This window comes from Mobula birostris, chromosome 6 (genome assembly GCF_030028105.1).
Source record: "Mobula birostris isolate sMobBir1 chromosome 6, sMobBir1.hap1, whole genome shotgun sequence".
In the NCBI taxonomy this organism is placed as follows: domain Eukaryota; kingdom Metazoa; phylum Chordata; class Chondrichthyes; order Myliobatiformes; family Myliobatidae; genus Mobula; species Mobula birostris.
Window position 1 is genome coordinate 82,694,254 of NC_092375.1, and position 19,767 is coordinate 82,714,020.

The following is a 19,767-nucleotide window of genomic DNA, read 5'->3' on the forward strand; positions in this document are numbered from 1 at the left end:
CTGGACTTATCAAGGACCTATCAATGGCTGCCTTAAATACACCCAATGACCTGACATCCACAGCCACCTGTGACGATAGATTCACCACTCTCTGGCTAAAGAAATCCCTCCTCATTTCCATTCTAAAATGAGGCTGTGCCTTCTGGTCCTAGACTCACCCACCACAAGAAGCATCTTTTTCACATCCATACTATCTAGGCCTTTCAACAGTCGATAGGTTTCAGTGAGATCCCCCCTCATTCTTCTAAATTCCAGCAAGTAAAGGCCCAGAACCATCAATCACTCCTCAGCCTTTCACCGCTAGAATAATTCTTGTGAACCTCTGCTGAACACTCTCCAAAGTCAGCAGGTCCTTTCTTAAATAAGCGGCCCTAAACTGCTCACAATACCCCAGTTCGGAAAATAATCTATGTTTTATTCCTTCTACCAAGTGCGTGACCATACATTTCCTGACATTGTATTCCATTTGCTACTTCTTTGCACCTTCTCCTGATCTAATTCATTCTGCAGCCTGCATGCTTCCTCAACACTACCTGCCCCTCCACTTATCTTCGTATCATCCACAAATTTGGCCACAAAGCCATCAATTCCATCATCCAAATCATTGATATACAACATAAAAAGAAGCGGTCCCGACTCTAGTCACAGGCAACCAATCAGAAAAGGCTCCCTTTATTCCCACTCTTTGCCTCCTGCCAATTAGCCAACACTCTATGCAAGCCGCCATCTTTCCTGTAGTAGCATGGGGTCTTACCTTGTTAAGCAGCCTCAGGTGTGATACCTTGTCAAAGGCCTTCTGATCATCCAAGTACACAACATCCACCGATTTCCCTTTGTCTACCCTGCATTGACACTCAGTGTTGCATTCCTTTCGTAAGAATGCCATATATTTTTGCACTTCTGTGATGTTATGAAGCAGCCAGATGTTCTATATGGTGAGGTGGTGAACTTGTCTAACTAATCACTTGCAGATCCCAAGATATTTGTCTTCCTTCAAAAGTCGACTCAACACGTTCCAGAAAATGTTAATTTCTTCCAGCATCTACATTCCTAGTGTGGGAGTTCCATATTTCCAATATACTTTGCATGAAAAATTCCACTTTCATTTCATTCCCAGATGGATAGGCTGCTGGGTTCCAGTTTGTTTTCTTGCTACAGATTCCAGCATCTGCAGTCTCTTGCACCTCCACTTGTAACCTCTTTTCAAGGAGAACAACTCAAGCTTCTGCAGTTAACTTGGTTAACCAAAGTCTCTCTTTGCTGGGAACATCTCGGTAAATCTTTTCTGCAGACTCTGTAAAGAATCTACGTACTTCTTAAATACTCCAACCATGGCTGAACTAGTATATTACAAAGATTTATGACTAGCTCTTGTTCTTGTACCCCATACCTCTTCATATAAAACTGAAGAACCCTTCTGCTTTTTACCAACGTTCTCAGCAAGATCTCGCTGTTCTTTTTGAGTGAGGTATTGTAGTTTATTTTGCCTCTTCTAATCAAAATGTTACTCTTGACATTTCCCAGTATTAAATTTTATCCACCACCTATCTGCCCAATAACATTTTTAATATGTTTTTTTTTAAAAAAGTGCAAGTGTTGGAAAGGCCCACACACCTAGCTGCCAGTCATATCTGAGATCATTTCAACAAGTGAATCAGACAGCCAGAGAGGGAAAATAAGGAACAGTGAAATCTTTAAGGAAAATTTCAGTAAACTCCATTTCCATTTGCTGCCTGAGTGTGAACGTGACACAACATTTGAGTGTTATGGGAACCAGGCAGTAAATTGTGTCCAGATTACTGCACAGTCAGAAAAATGAAAATCTAATCCATTCTGGGCACTTTTACTTCACTCCTTCCAGTCATTAATAGAGCAAAAGTAGAAATAACCTCTCATCCACCGCTGTTAGACTGCAACGTCAGAAAGGACAATTGTTCATTCCCCCGATGATTGCTCTTAAATTTTTGAGGTGTATTTGCTTAAAGAAAGCTGCACTGTCAATCTCAAAACTGGCTTGGAGAGAAGCAGATCCCATTGATCTTTCAAATCCATGTGGAGATTGATGGGGGGAGGGCTCATTGTTTGCTCCTCTTCTGCCTACCCGCCCCCCCAGACTCTTCTTTACCACCCTCTCCTAACCTCCCCCCACGTCAATCCTCTGTCCCAAATGTTAAGTTAGACTACAGGCACTTTATTATATCATATCAAAGTCTATCAATTTATTTCACTGTTTGAAATTAAAACATTCATAAAATACAGAAAATTTATATGAAAAGAGCCTTTAAAACCTTGAAAGCACAGCTTAACCGATTCATCTGCAAATAAACCCAATTAATTCTCCATTGGCTATTCATCATTGCAAAACTTAAATCCGGTCCGACTCTTGATGTTGGTACTAAACAGTAGCACATTTAACAGCTCTGCCACTTGCAGTTCTGTGGCTCAGTCTGAATTACCACAATTAAGACTTTTCTTTAAAAAAAAGCTTTTTATTTGAGAAACAGCTTCCAGTGAAGCTTAACATAAATGGTTACCATGGAGATGTGGAGCAGACATTTGGATACCTATTGAAAGGCTGCTGGTGGAAAATGGAGATTACTGGCCCTTTGAGGAAAGGATAATCTTTGTCTTCACTGAAAGCTTTCTGTGAGAAATGAAGAATGCACTATTGTAATCTGGCCTTCCTCCAACACATACATGATGATGCAAATGCACTAACTTACTTTCTGTCTGTCTCATCATCTATATCTCTGTCTCATTCTCTCTATTTTTCTCCCTTACACTTTCTGTCTGATCCCCTTGTAATTTCCCTTCAGACAAGTCTTGTTCTCTCTTGCTCTGAGCGTTTATTTTTTGATGTTGTCAACTGCAAGATACTAATTAGACAGATGAAATTCTCAGCATCCAAAGTGCTGTATGGCCTATGATGTAACATCTAAAAGATACAGTTACTATTGTGATGTTGATGACCTGTCAATTAATTTGTGTGTAAGAAGCTGACACAAACAACAATGTAAAGATGACTAAATGTTTGAGAAATCAATAATTATTGCCATGGATTCTAGAAATAACACTCTACTCTTCAAACTAGACCCAGGCAGGATCATTGGCATCCATCTGAGAGATTAGCTGGAGCCTTGATTGAACAATGAAAGTGTCTCCTACCGAATATTCTTTATTCTTTATTCTTTGGAACATAGAGGGTTGAGGGGGGACTTGATAAAGGTATTTAAAATTATGAGGGGGATAGATAGAGTTGACGTGGATAGGCTTTTTCCATTGAGAGTGGGGGAGATTCAAACAAGAGGACATGAGTTGAGAGTTAAAGGGCAAAAGTTTAGGGGTAACATGAGGGGGAGCTTCTTTACTTGGAGAGTGGTAGCTGTGTGGAATGAGCTTCCAGCAGAAGTGGTTGAGGCAGGTTCGATGTTGCCGTTTAAAGTTAAATTGGACAACTATATGGACAGGAAAGGAATGGAGGGTTTTGGGGTGAGTGCAGGTCGGTGGGACTAGGTGAGAGTAAGAGTTTGGCACGGACTAGAAGGGCCGAGATGGCCTGTTTCCGTGCTGTAATTGTTATATGGTTAATATCCTTCCTTCAGTAGTGCATAGCAGTAAACTGTTGTTCCCAGATTTCTGCATTGAGATGTGAACACATAACCTGCTGACTGAGTCTGCATCAAGGTGTCAGATGCCAACACTGAGACAGAGTTGGCATCTGACACCTTGATGCAGACTTCTTGGGAATAGTCTTGATTGATCACATTCTGTGCTAGTCTCCATTTGCTCCTACCCATGGTCCTATAATCCATCCAGAGAGTCGTGTGTAAGACTGGATCCTGAACGAATATGGATGTTTGTTTATAAAATATTCATTTATCAGGATCTTGGCATCAGTAGTAAAGCCTGCATTTATTCCCTGTCCCTGATTGTCCTTGAGAAGTTGATGGTAAAACAATTTCTTGAATGTTGGCAATCTTTTTGGTGTAGGTACTCCCAGTGCACCTGGTAGGAATTCCAAGTTTTAGACTCCATGTCAGTGGAAGACGCACCACATTTCTAAGCCAGGATGTGCACAACTCAAGGTGAAAGGGGAATCTGCAGGCAAAGATGTTCCCTAGCACCTGCTGCCTTCGATCTTCTTCTTAATGCTGCTGGCACATAGTTCCACCAACCTGGGTTCAATTCTGACCTTGGTTGTTGTCTGTGTCGCGCTCCCAAACTATTTCTGTGGTGTCATGGGTTTCCCCAGGTGTTCTGGATTCCTTCCACATCCCAAAGACGTCCTAGTTGTTAAAGTAATTGGGCTGTATAAATTGGCACATGAGTAGATGTGGTGCAGGAGAACGAAGGGTGTATGTTCATGGGTATCTTCAGCTACTTCTACATTGACCCTCCTGTCGTAAGGTCACAAGTTGGGATACTTGCTGATGGTTGCACAATGTTCAGCATGATTCGTGACTCCTCAGATAACGAAGCAGTCACATACAAATGCAGCAAGAGCTGGACAAGGTAGAAAGTAAAATTTGCACCATAGAATTACCAAATCATGGTAAAAATACAGCTACGAGCCCTTTACTTTTAGTTCCTGTTACGGAATGCCCGAATATCAATCTCCTGGGGGTTATCATTAATCTGAATACAAATAGCTGTAGTTACAAAAACAAGCCAGCGGGTAGGCAATTTACTCACCTCCTAGCATCCACCATCAACGAGGCTCAAGGCAGGTGTATAATAGAATAATCTCTAAACACGCCTAGATGAGTGCAGCTTCAACAACATTTAAGAAGGTTAACATCATGCAAGACATGGAAGCCCACTTAAGAGGCAGCCCAACCAAAAGCATTCCCTCACTCCACCAAGTGGCGCACAGATGCAGCAGTTTGTATCATCCACTGCAGCCACTCACCAGGACGCCCTAGACTGCAAACCCATGAACCTTACCAGCTGGAAGAACAAGGCCAGCAATAATATTGGGAACCCGCCACCTCAAAGCTGCCCTCCAAGCCATGCATCATCTTGACTTGGACAGACAGCATATCACTGTTGCTTCACCATCACTAAGCCAAAATTCTGGAACTTCCTTCCTAACAGCATTGTGAGGATGTCCACATCTCAAGGACTACATTGATTCAAGAAGGCAGCTCACCATCACCTTCACAAGAGCAACTCAGGACGGGCAGTTAAATCCTGGCTCAGCCTAGGAAGCCCACATCCCTTGAGCAAATTTAATAAATGGTATAACTGGAAATCAGAATAGCCTGCACATCTGCGGTAAGACTTCCTGACAGAGAATTTGAAAGGGTGGGGTGAACAGGACTCATAGCGATGCTCTGACAGCGAGCATAGACTTGATGGGCTGATTGGCCTTCTTCTCTGTTATATGGAAAATAAAATATGAGATGATGTCAGAATAGCGTGTTATATAGATGGAACACTAAGGCTGGTGGATTCTATCCTTCTTTTGTTCTATGGATGCACTATAGTTAACTTCTACAGCTGCACAGTGAAGAGTGTCCTATGTCACTGTGACACGGTATGGAAACACCGATGAGCAAAGACTACAGAAACTGGGGGTATAGCCCAGTCCATCACAGGCAAATCCTTCCTTGCACATCTGCAAGGAGTGCGGCCACAAGCAAGCAGCATCCATCATCAAGGACCCCACCAGCCAGTGCACGCTCTCCTCTTGCTACTACCAGCAGGCTGGAGGTACAGAAGCCTCAGGTCCCACAACACCAAGTTCAGGAACAAGTATGAATTTACAACCATTAGGCTCCTGAATCAGAGTGGATTATTTCACTCACCACAACTCAAAACTGACTCTATGCCCTACAGACTCACTTTCAAGGACTCTTTGCAACTCAAGCTTTCACTATCATTTTATAGGACACGACCCACCCAGCCAACACACTTTTTGTCCCTCTTCCCTCCAGGAGAAGGCTCAGGAGCTTGAAGACTCGTACGGCTAGATTTGGGAGCAGCTTCTTTCCAACTGTGATAAGACTGCTGAATGGATCCCAACCCGGATCTGGGCCGTACCCTCCAAATATCCAGACCTGCTTCTTGGTTTTTTTGCATAACCTTACTTTCCATTTTCTATTTTCTATTTATGATTTATAATTTAAATTTTTAATATTTACTATTGATTTGTACTCCAGGGAGCGCGAAGCGCAGAATCAAATATCACTGTGATGATTGTACATTCTAGTATCAATTGTTTGGTGACAATAAAGTATAAAGTAATTGCACAGTTTCTCTTCTTTTACTTCTTTTTTGTTAGTCATTCTTTATGTGTATAATTTTCTTAGAAATTCTAATGAATTTATTTTCCTGCAAATCCTTGCATGAAATGAATCTCAATGGTAACATATACATACTTTGATAATAAATTTACTTTGAACTTTGAACTTTGATTACGCACCATTCAAACAGACTGCTTTGCCCTGGATAGTGTCAGACTTACTGAGTGTTTGTCCAGGCAAATTGAGAGCATCTGATCATGCTCCAGACTTTTGCTTTGTAGATGGTGGAAAGGTGTTGGCATGGTGGGGAGGGGTGTGAGATATTCACCACAGGATTCTGATCTTCTAATTTGCTTTTGTAACCATAGCATTTAACTTACTGGTCCAACTGATATGGCCCTCCGTAGATCGGAGTCAACCATGGATGTAGCATGCCAGCTGTTGAAGGACAGTACAACAGAGAGAGCAAACTGTTGCCCACACTGCAGGCTCTCCCTCTCCACACAGCTGATGTATCCAAAGGGACAGCAGAGACCAAGACAGTTTGGCACCAGTGGTGTCGCAGGAGTTGCCAGTCAGTGTTCAACTCAACATAGATGCCTTAGGAAATTCAGCTCCGGACATTTCCCCAGGATTTACTCCTGACCCTTCCCTACAAGGCAGCGGAGGTTTGAAGTCAGAGCTTTCCTTCTCCCAGATGAGCTGCCAACTGTGGTTGATGAGCCCCATCTCCCTGGAGCAACTGTTTTAAGGTGCCAGTAAGCCGTCTTTGCCACCTCTCCTTTCATTAGAAATGGTCCTGCCATGCTTAGTAGCTATGCCATGTATGAATGCCAGGAACTGGACATGATTGTCAGAGGCTACTTGAGATGCATGCTATTGGGAGCATTTAATAGTTAGTAGGAGCTTATCCCCACTAACCCCGTCTATGACATCCTTAAGGAACCTGGTCATTGATAACTACAAATATGAAGCTCTGATGTTGTGGCCATTACAGAGACTTGGATGGCTCAGGGGCAGGAATGGCTACGCAGAGTGCCAGGCTTTAGATGTTTCAGAAATGATAGGCAGGGAGGCAAAAGAGGTGGGGGCGTGGCACTGCTGATCAGAGATAGTGTCATGACTGCAGAAAAGGAGGAAGTCATGGAGGGATTGTCTACTGAGTCTCTGTGGGTGGAAGTTAGAAAGAGGACGGGGTCAATAACTCTACTGGGTGCTTTTTTAAAGACCATCCATAGTAACAGGGACATCGAAGAGCAGATAGGGAGACAGATTCTGGAAAGGTGCAGTGATAACAGGGTTGTCATGATGGGGGATTTTAATTTCCCCAATATTGATTGGCATCTCCCTAGAGCGAGGGGTTTAGATGGGGTGGAGCTTATTAGGTGTGTTCAGGAAGGTTTCCTGACACAATACGTAGATAAGCCTACAAGAAGAGAGGCTGTACTTGATCTGGTATTGGGAAATGAACCTGGTCAGGTGTCAGGTCTCTCTGTGGGAGAGCATTTTGGAGATAGTTATCATAATTCTATTTCCTTTACCACAGCATTGGAGAGGGATAGGAGCAGACAAGTTAGGAAAGTGTTTAATTGGAGTAAGGGGAATTATGAGGCTATCAGGCAGGAACTTGGAAGCATAAATTGGGAACAGATGTTCTCAGGGAAATATACTGAAGAAATGTGGCAAATGTTCAGGGGATATTTGCATGGCGTTCTGATTAGGTATGTTCCAATGACGCAGGGAAAGGATGGTAGAGTACAGGAACCATGGTGTACGAAGGCTGTTGAAAATCTAGTCAAGAAGAAAAGAAAAGGTTCAAAAACCTGGGTAATGATAGAGATCTGGAAAAGTATAAGACTAGCAGGAAGGAGTTTAAGAATGAAATTAGGAGAGCCAGAAAGAGCCATGAGAAGGCCTTGGGGAGCAGGATTAATGAAAACCCCAAGGCATTCTACAAGTATGTGAAGATCAAGAGGATAAGACGTGAGAGAATAGAACCAATCAAGTGTGACACTGGAAAAGGGTGTATGGAACCAGAGGAGGTAGCAGAGGTACTTAATGAATACTTTACTTTAGTATTCACTATGGAAAAGGACCTTGGTGATTATAGGGATGACTTACAGTGAACTGGAAAGCTTGAGCATATAGAGATTAAAAAAGAGGATGTGCGGTTTCGTTCGTTATCCTTTTTTTCTTCCAATTGCATCAGCTCTTCATCTATCAGGTCTTGGTCATGGGATGCCAAAACCTCTTCAACATCATGTTCGTCAGCTTCCACAAGCCAAACTCACATTGTCCTTACTTCGTTCACCACGATCAAAACGCTTAACTATGTCTAGTTTTACGCTAAGTGTAATACCCTTACGTGCTCTTTCAGGCTTTTCCGATACCATAGAACTCATCTTGCAAACGGCTGCTCACAGGCACATGTTAAAGCAAAGCAGTTCCAAATCCGGGGAGAGTGGCTGCTCAGGGCGCGCTGCCTTTTATTGCGCGCTGAATTTTTTTCGTAACAGTGAAAACACCTTCTGAGAGCGAAAACAGGGTACTAATGTAAGTCTTTCGTAACAGTGAGGTTTCGTAAAGCGAATGCTGGAAAAGCGGGGGACACCTGTACTTTGATTTATAAAGGTCAATGTACCAAAAGCTCTCTATATGACCCTATCTACCTGTGACACCACTTTTAGGGAATTTTGTATCTGTGTTCCCAGATCCCTCTGTTCTACTGCACTCCTCAGTGCCCTACCATTTACCTTGTATGTTCCACCTTGGTTTGTCCTTCCAAAGTGCAATACCTCACACTTGTCTGCATTAAACTCCATCTGCCATTTTTCAGCCCATTTTTCCAGCTGGTCCAAATCCCTCTGCAAGCTTTGAAAGCCTTCCTCACTGTCCACTACACCTCCAATCTTTGTATCATCAGCAAATTTGCTGATCCAATTTACCACATTATCATCCAGATCATTGATATAGATGACAAACAACAATGGACCCAGCACTGATCCCCGTGGCATACCACTATTCACAGGCCTCCACTCGGAGAAGCAATCCTCCGCTACCACTCTCTGGCTTCTTCCATTGAGCCAATGTCTAATCCAATTTACTACCTCTCAATGTATATCTAGCGACTGAATCTTCCTAACTAACCTCCCATGTGGGATCTTGTCAAAGGCCTTACTGAAGTCCAGTAGAGAACATCCACTGCCTTCCCTTCATCCACTTTCCTGGTAACCTCCTTGAAAAACTCTAATAGATTGGTTAAACATGACCTACTACACACTTTCTTAAGGTCTTTGTGATACCTTCTTAACGCTGTTCCTTCTTCTGTTTGGACCATGTATGATCTGGGTTGTGCTTCTTCAAGTACTGTAGCTTTCTGTGTCCATGTGCTCATTTTGTCTTGTATCCTCACTTTATCTCCTTGGTGCAGTTTAGGTAATGGACAAGAACATCTGTCAAAGTATGTTTTCTGCTTTGCTTTATGTTCGGCTTTCCATCTTTTCACTTGTTCACCTCCCTGTTCTCAGAAGGCTCTCATCTATTGGCAGATTGCATCTCAAATGGCTTTCCATCAAGAGCTGAGCAGGTGAAAATCCATATTCAAGTGGAGTACTTCGATAGGCTAACAAAGTTTTATAAAAATCACCTCCACTACCTTTTGCTTTGTGCATCAGTTTCTTGATAATTCCTACCGACTTCTCAACCAATCCATTGGACTGAAGGAAAAATGGACTAGATGTTGTATGAACAAAGCCCCATTCATGGGCAAAGTGTCTCATACATTCACCATTGAATTGTGGACCATTGTCTGTGAAAACTTCATCAGGTACACCATGTCCGGGGAAAAAAACTGATTTCATGCATGTAATTATGTTCACTGCTGTTGTTCTGCTCAGACCACACACTTCCGGATACAATGAGTAATAATCTGTTATTAATAGATAATCCTTGTTGTCAGTTACAAAAAGATCAATGCCTACTTTCTGATAAGGTCTCTGAGGACTATGATGTGGATGCAGTGGCTCCTTAGGGTTGCTAGGTTGGTATTTAAAGCATATTTGACAAGAAGACACCAATTCTGCAATTTTTTGATTCATCCTGGGCCAAAATATCACTTCCCGCGCCCTTCTCTTACACTTTTCAATACCTAGGTGGCCTTCATGAATTTTCCCAAACATTTCTTTTCGGAGACTTTTAGGAATCACAATCTGCTACCTTTGTACAATATCCCACCAACAACAGAAAGTTCTGATCTGTGGTTCCAATATTCTTGTACTTCTGAGGTACAGTCATGCTTATTATCTGGTCATCCATCCATCACCACTTGTATTACCTGATAGAGAATTTTGTCCTTCTCTGCCTCAAGACGCAGCATTTCCAACTTTTTGGGAACAACAGGTATAGTCTCTATGATCATATCAGCAAATGCCTGAACATCAACAGCATCCCTGTGAATGTCTTTTGTTGTTGAATCCACAGCTCTGGAAAGTGTGTCAGCCATGTACATGAATTTTCCAGGTGTGTATGACACATTCAATGCATATCTTTGCAATTTGATCATCATTCGCTGAATTCGCAAAGGACAGTCGCTTAAAGGTTTGTTAAATAATGCAATCAAAGGCATATGATCACTTTCAACATCAATAGATTGCCCTGACACAAACTGATGAAACCTCTCACAAGTAAACATAATGCTGAGCAATCCTTTTTCAGTTTGGTCATACCTTGTTTCTGGATCGGATAATGAACGAGATGCCTATGCCACTGGTAGCCATTCCTGATCATGTTTCTGGAGTAATACTGCCCCTAAGCCTGCTTGAGATGCATCACATGAGATTTTGATGGGTCTCTCAGCATCATAGAATTTCATAGGTTCTTTGGTGAGCACCTTCTTGAGGTTTAGCCATGCCTTCTCCTGTTCATGGTCCCAGCTCCATTCATTTTTCTTTTCTATTAGCTGCCCCAGTGGAGCAAGCTGTTCTGAAAGATTGGGTATGAACTTTCCCATGTAGTTGACCATTCCCATAAACCTTTGAACATCCTTTTTACATTGCGGTCTTGGCACGTTCTCAATAGCAGAAACCTTCAGTGGATCAGGACGCACACCCTCTTTGCTGATGATATCACCCACAAAGGTAAGTTCAGTCACTCCTGGCTGACATTTGTCTTTATTCAAATTCAGGTTTTCCTTGCGTGTTGCCTCTAAGACTTGACTAAGTCTAGCATCATGCTGTTGTTTAGATGATCCCCAAACAATAATATCGTCCACGAAAGTATCCACGCCCTCCATGTGCTCATACAGCATGTGAATAGTTTTATGGTGGACTTCAGGAGCTGATGTAATTCCAAGTGGAAGCCGAAGAAAACGGTATCTGGCAAAAGGAGTGTTAAAGGTACACAGCTTTGAACTCGCTTCATCTAGTTTAAGTTGCCAGAATCGAGAGGATGCATCTAATTAACTAAAGTACTTTGCATTAGCAAACTGTGACGTAATTTCTTCATGAGTAGGCAATTTGAAATACTCTCTTTTAATGGCTCAATTCAAGGCTTTGGTTCTAAGCAAATCCTCAGTTTGCCATTTTTCTTACCAATAATAACCAGCGAATTGACCCATTCAGTGGTTCATCAATTTTTTGTACGATTCCTAACCGTTCCATTCTGTCAAGCTGTGTTTTCAGTTGATCACGTAATGCAAAAGGTACTTTTCTACATGGATGTACTACAGGTGGCACTATGTTGTCAATTTTAATATTGTGCTCTTCTGGAAGACAACCAAGCCCTTTGAACAAGTCCTCATACTCTTTCATCAAGTCACTGTATTCTGACTGTATCACTGTCCAGGACTATTACTCTTTTCACCAAATTCAGTCTCTCACAGGCAGATAAACCCAATATTGACTGTACATTTTTTGGCACTACCAAAAATGAAAGTATGTGCTCAATTTTTTGTGTGATACTTTTGCCACACGTTCCTTTAATCAGAATGTCTGCACCTGAATATCCAGTCACTTTTATATTTGTCTGATGTAACTTTGGTCTTGGCTTTAATGCATTAAACTCAGATTCTGCAAGAACATTTACTTGTGCTCCAGTATCCAATTTAAATAGAATCATGTTTTGGTTCACTTGCAATGGCATAGTCCAGTCATTCTTACTTTGTTTGCTTTCACAAAGCACATCTATTAAAATTCCTCGCGTTCATTTTCAAGCACTGCATTTACGTGTTTATTTCCTTTCTGCTTCTGCATCAGCATGAAAAATGATTACTCTTTCCACAGTTGTTGCACATTTTCCGATACACTGGACACTTTTTAGGTTGGTGCTCCCGCCCACAGCAATCACAAAGTTTTTTTCTTTCAGATGACGTCTTGTTCTCTATCGGTTCCGTTGCTGTTTTATCATTTTTTCTAATACGTTCACGCACAGAGTATATGTTGCAGTTCTCAATAAAAAGCTCTTTAGCCTGTGATGTCATGGTCTCAGAAGCTTTGCAGATTGACACAGTTTTTCCAAATTCAAATCTTGTTCTAACAGTCTTTCTCTCAGACCATTATCCAGAATGCCGCAAACAATTCTGTCTTTAATGACAGAGTCTGTAAACTCTGCACACTCATATCTTTTACTGTGGTTTCTCAACTCCATAACAAATTGGTCAAACATTTGACAAGGTCTCTACCGACATTTGAAAAAATTGTACCGTTCATACGTCACATTGCGCTTCGATTCACAAAATGCTTCAAATTTGTCCATTATCACTTTTATCTCCATTATTAAAAGTAAATAATCAAAAAGTAAAAAAGTAGAAGTAAATTATCTCTATTTTCAAAAGTAAAATGGTTATATACCTCAATTGCATCATCCCCTATCATGTGGAGTAGGATCACTGCTTTCATTTTTTCCATTTTATTTTCTGCTCCGATCGCTGATAAATAAATTTCAAAACACTGTTTAAATCTTTTCCAGTATTCAGCTACGCTTCCTGTCAGCTGAAGCATTGATGGGGGTTGCAAAACTTCCATTTTTAAAGCTGTTAGCAAACGATGAAAAAGTTTGCGCTCTTTTTTTTCAATTATCTTCACTTCCTCTGTATTAGCAAAACAAATTATTCTTTCAGACCGACTTCTGACACCATGTTGTGTTCTTTACATGTACTGTGGGTAACTAAGAACAAACCATATTCTGGAAAAATTAAAACTAGAACGTTTATTTATAACAGCAAACAGCAAGCACGTCTTTAACATACATTTTCTAGATCATTCTGTTATTTCTGCGCATGCTACCGACTCTGTCCAATCACGTTCTTACATGTGACATGTGATATCACCACACCAATAACAAATCAATTCCTAAAATGTTTTTAGGTACTTGGGAGATAACCACGGAGACAGATCGAGGAGGTCTATTGCCAATAGCAAGATGGACCTTAGTTCGTACAGCATCTACAACCAATCTCCCATATCCATGAATACACACTCGCTCTCCTGTTTATCGATCTGGATTCCCATGTAATAAGGTAACCTCCGCCCCAGTGTCCACCAGGGTGATCCAGTGTTGCTTATTACCCTATGATCACAAAGAGTATGGCCTCAGGTCTCCCTCTGGGTCGCCGGAAATATGAGATGCCAACAGTGGCCATCCCGGAACCCTGGCCACATCCCTTGGCAACGTGCTGAGGAACCCGCCACCCACAGTCCAATTCACCCAAGTGTGGAAATAGCCGGGGAACGGCCTGCTTCCTGCGATAAACGTCACAGTCCAATGTAGGGGCTGGAAGGGCAACCAGTCCCTTTGTCTGGGCTATTGAATGCAACCTACCTGGGTCACAATGGTCACAGTATAACACATAAAGAACACCAGTAGGTTCATCGTCTATAATTTTTTTTTACCAGCCCCGTTTTTAACAGGGACAGAAATATTTCCTTCCTACTATGAGGAGCTCTCTGATACTGACTGCAGAGACACGGCCGTCGTCTGCTTTGGAGCATTCCGAGTTCCATTCATCAAGTGCCTAGTTTGCCCCTGCTGCTGCTGTGATTTAAAAGCAGCCTGAACCTGAACCCAATCCCGATATTACATCTCATCCTTCAAGCTCGGCCAATAGACTGCTAGTCTCTGCAACAGCTGGACCCTCAGCTGGCCCGAACAGAGCAAGCAAGATGCCTTGCCACCATTGGGGTTCTCATTCCATCAATGGGGTGCACATAGCTAGCGAGAAGGGGACAGCTATTAAAGTTACTATTATTATTATAAATGCAGGTTGTGTTGCCATATCACAGAGGCGTGAAATAGCCTCCAGGGTGAGGGGTGGGGGTAGGTGGGAGGTTCCAAGGAGGAGGATTCACGTCCCAATTAAAGGGGCAGGGTAGCGAGAACTAACAGTTCATATAACTACTGCCCACAGGGAGCGTTCAACTCTGTCAGCCTGACCAGCCCGCAATTCATCCAAGACCAATGAGACCATCATTAACGAACCTAATTGACTCAATTCATGCACGTAGAAAAATTGTTGGGAGGCTCCAAAATCCCATTAGCGGATGATCCAGCTGGGCAAGGATTCACCTGGATACTAAAGCAGCCTTTGAGCTAAATCCCGCAATACAGTGGTATTATAATTACCAATGGTGATCTCAGTTTTAATAAAGATTCCAGCGTTCCTCTTGAACTTTAACATGTCTGACGAGGCGCTCCTTGATTATGTTGTTCTCGTCCCTATCTGAATCACCATCGTACGAGATACCCCTGTCCCAGGTATCTGGATCGCAAAGCTCCTGCAGGGCCATAGATTGGACCTTTAAAGAGTCGACCAGCATCCATCTGCGTTGCATGCGGTGCTTTCGCATTCCGGTAGCTAATCTACATGCCAGAGCAACTCGTTTAACTTCAGCGCCTTCACACGCTGCGCGTGTCATTTTTTTTTAGATAGATAGATGTTTTATTGATTTCAGAGGAAATTACAGTGTCACCATAGCATTACACGTGCACAGATACACAAATATTAGAAAAGTAGTGAGAAACAAATAAAAAATAAGTTATCACAAACAGTCTAACAGGAGGGGTTCATTGCTTCATCGGCTATAGGGTGACTTATTGTAGAGCCTAATGGGCGAGAGTAAGAATGACCGCATTTAGCGCTCTTTGGAGCAGTTCAGCTGTCTTAGTCTAAAAGTGCTCCTCTGTTCAGCCAAGGTGGCATGCAGAGGGTGAGAAACATTGTCCAGAATTGCCAGGATTTTCCGTAGGATCCTTTGTTCTACCACAGCCTCCAGTGTATCCAGTTTGACTCCTATAACAGAGCCAGCCTTTCTCATCAGTTTATTGAGCCTGTTGGCATCACCCATGTTGATGCCATTGCCCCAGCACACCACTGCATAGATGATAATACTGGCTACAACCGACTGGCAGAACATGTGAAGGAGAGACTTGCATACTCCGAAGGACCTCAGTCTCCTCAGATAGTAGAGGCGACTCTGGCCAATCTTGTACACAACCTCTGTGTTGGTGCTCCACTCAAGTCTGTCATCCAGGAGCACCCCCAGGTACTTGTAGATCCTCACATCTACATCCTCACCATCAATAGTAACAGGGAGCAGTGCAGGTTTAGTCTTCCTCAAGTCCGTCACCATCTCTTTTGTCTTACTGATGTTGAGCTGCAGATGATTCAGCTTGTACCAATGACAAAGTCCTCCACCAGGACCCTGTGTTCATCCTTCCATCCTTCCTTTATACACCCAACTATAGCTGATACATCAGAGAATTTCTGCAGATGACACAACTCAGGTGTTTATCTGAATTCCAACATGTACAGGGTAAACATGAAGGAGCCAATACAGTGCCCTGTGGGGCCCCAGTGCTGCTTATAGCCATGTCTGACACACAGCTCTGAAACCACACAAACTGTGGTCTGCCAGTCAGGTAATCCATTATCCAGGATACAATGGAAGTGCCAACCTGCATTGAATGGAGCTTTTCCTCCAGCAATGGGGGCTGTATGGTATTGAAGGCACTTGAGAAGTGTCAGGACACTAGAGCAGGGATCCAGTCGCAGACCCAGTACTGTGCACACAGTGATATTAATTGAGTAATAAATCCCGAGGTGCAAACAAAGTCAGCATCAAAGTTCAGGCAGAGATCAAAACATCCAGAGAAATCCAAACACCAGAATCAGGAAACAGGCAGAGTTGATACACAGATGGACAGAGTACAGATACAAATGCTGAAAAGGCTCAGGAAACTTCACAGGACTAAACTACACTGAGCAATAAACAGAGGCAGATGATAGGAGGAGCACAATGAGACACAGGTGGCAGCAATACAGGTGATAATGAGAAACAGATGAGAGACGGAGTACTCAATAATACAAGGGCTGGAGTAGAGCAGGAGTGGGGACAGGAGCACATGGCAATACAAAACCACAGACTGACAGCTAGGAGGTAACACACAAAAAGACAGAGTTCAACTGGAAGTACTGACAAGGAATCAAAAAAACGTGATCCTCACAGTGCTGCCCTGCTTGTCCAAATGGGAGCAGGCTCTGTTCAGCAGGTAGATGACAGATTCGTCCACTACAATGTGCTCCTGGTAGGCAAACTGCAGTGGATCAAGGCCAGATGTGACCATCGGTCGGAGGTGAGCCAGGACCAATCTCTCGGGTCTTCATGATGTGTGAGGTCAGGGCCACTGGATGGTAGTCATTCAAGGCTTCCGTTTGGACCTTCTTGGGCACTGAGACCACACATGTTTTCCACACAGTCGGGACCCTTTCCAGGCTGAGACTCAGATTGAAAATGAGCTGGAGAACTCCACACGGCTGCTTAGCAAACTCCTTTAGGACCTTGGGGTTCACACCATGCAGTCCCAATGCTTTTCCGTGGCTGAGTTTCCCCAGAGCCCTTCTCACCCGCTCATCAGTGAAGGTGAGTCCCCGATGATTGGGGGAATGTGGGGGCTGGGGGAGGTGAAGGCCGAGACAATAGCAGTCAGTATGAAGAGGTGTGGATGTAGGTGCAGGGCAAGGAGAGCATGTAGACAGTGGTAGCCTGTGTTGTTCATCCCTGTGTTGAACAGGAGGAGGGAGGAGGGATGAGGGGAGGTATTGGTGTTGAGGGAGCATTGGATCTGGAGTGCTGAGGGGGCTGTGAACAGGAGGGCAATTGTCAAACCTATTAAAGAATTGGTTTAACTCATTAGCCGTTCACAGCTGTATTCTGAGGCTCTACAGCTAGGCTGATTGAAGCCGGTGATGTTCTTCATGCCTCTCCATGCCTCCCGTGTGCTACTCTGCCCAAGCTTGTTCTCCAGCTCTCTCCTGTGTTCCTCTTTAGCCACCTTGATCTCCTCCAATCGCTCCCTCTGCATATGTTTCAATTCCTCCCTGTCTCCTGATATAAATGCTCTCTTTCTGTGGTTGAGAAGAGCCTTCAGGTGACCCATGGTTTGTTGTTAGGGAAGCAGTGAACAGTCCTTTATGGTATTACAGTGTCCACACAGGAGTTGATGTAGTCAGTGATGCAATCAGTAAGTCCATTAATGTCCTCCCCATATGGTTCACAAAATACATTCCAATCAGTAATCTCACAGCAGCCCTTCATGGCCTCGATGGCCTCTGGAGACTATTTCTTTACTGTCTTGGGGGTAACTAGCTGTTGCTGTACTTTGGGTTTGAACTAGGGCATGAGGTCAACCAGGTTGTGATCTGATCTTCCAAGGGGTGGGGGGGGGGAGAGCTGTGGAGCTGTATGCATCTTTAAAATAGTGTTCTGAGAACACAAAGTGCCCAACACACTACAGTCGTGAAATATCCTCAAAGAGCTAAGCTTTCTCAGTATTTAAATATTGCAACGCAGTCATAAAAATCCACCCTGTTGAGGCAGAGTGTCCCTCTTGGAGGGAAAAGCTGTATGATTAAGGCATTGTGATATTGCACAGAAGCTTAATTCCAGACTACTCAGCAAATACCTTCTCCCAAAATCTGGGATAACCCCATTTACACAGATCATTAGCCAGCGATCCAAAACGTTTGAAGTTATTCATCCATCCAAGGAGGTGATAAGGCTCAGCTAAGATATCACTCCACTTGTTTGTCCACCAGCACATTTTCCTGGACCCTGCTTGCAGTGTCAAAGTGTAATGGGCTGAGTTGATCAGACCCTTAAGACCCAAACAGTGCCTAGGACAGTGTTTCCCAACCTTTCTTTTAGCCCAACGACCCCCCCTGAAGCACCTTCATACTTGCCAATGCCTCTTTTAGGCACAATATACTTTCCAGTGCCCCCATAGTGTAAAAACATGTCTACCATATGCTAACATGAGAAAAATGATTCTGCTTTAAATTTTTATTTGTCTTTAAACCTAGCTTACACAGTACCTGTGTGCTGCATGGTAGCTTCGATATCAATGTGATCTTTGAGCTTGATGGTTTTTAGCAAGTGTTGAAATATCTTGTTCAAGTTGTGACAGCAAAAGCCTTAAGCCCAATGTCCAAGTGGTTTCTGTTTTTTTGTGAGTATGTGGTTCACTGCACTGAAGCCTCTTTCAACAAGGTAAGAGGATGGAAATGCAATTGAGAGCAGTTTGGCTCTTCTCTAAAGACCAATATAGCTACATACCGCAAAAGCCAACATTTTTAAAAAGCATCTTTGCTTCTTCATCATTCTGAATTTCAATAATTTCTTCATGCAAGCTCTCTTTCTGTTCTTCCACTTTGAACACGTCCCGACGACTTCTATTTCCTTAACGCCCCCTTAGGGCATGTGACCACCCCATCGGGAATCACTGGTCTAGGAGAAGTGGTAATAAGCATACAAGCACAACAAAGTAATTTAAGCTGATTTATTATCATAAAATAGAAAGCATAAATAAACCACACTAAATACTACATAGACAGTTACAAAGATTTCAGGGCTGATGATTCTTAGTCTCCACTTGATTGCTGCTGTTGTCAGGCGAACTCTGAATTCTGACTTGTGAAATCCTCCTGAGTCTCCAAAGCACCAAATCACAATCCCTTTGTCCAGGTGAAGTCCCAGGAACTGAGTGAATGGTACCCCAATAAATAGGGAGTTCCACAAGCATAGTGAGACACAAAGATTGACAAACTGCTTGATCTTTGGTTCTCATGCCGCAAACTCAGCATGGTTTCTTTCATTCAAACAGCCCATGTTCATTGACAGACCTCCTCATGCCACTGGAGCCTAAGGCCAGCAAAGAATCCAGCCACTGTCAGCAAGCATTAGACATTAATAAAACTACAGTGTTTGACTTGTGCAGACACCTTACATGCTGTGAGCTCACTTGGAAGTGCTCACACTTTCATTCTCCCCTGCCAAATTAGTTTAAACCCTCAACAACTGCTCTAGCAAACCTGCCCGCAAGAACGTTGGTCCCCCTCGGGTTCAGTTGTAACCTGTCCTCGTTTGTATGGGTTATACCTTCCCCAGAAGAGAGCCTAAGGATTCAGAAATCTGAAACCCTGCCTCCTGCACTAATTCTTTAGCCACGCTTTCAACTGCCAAATCATTCTGTT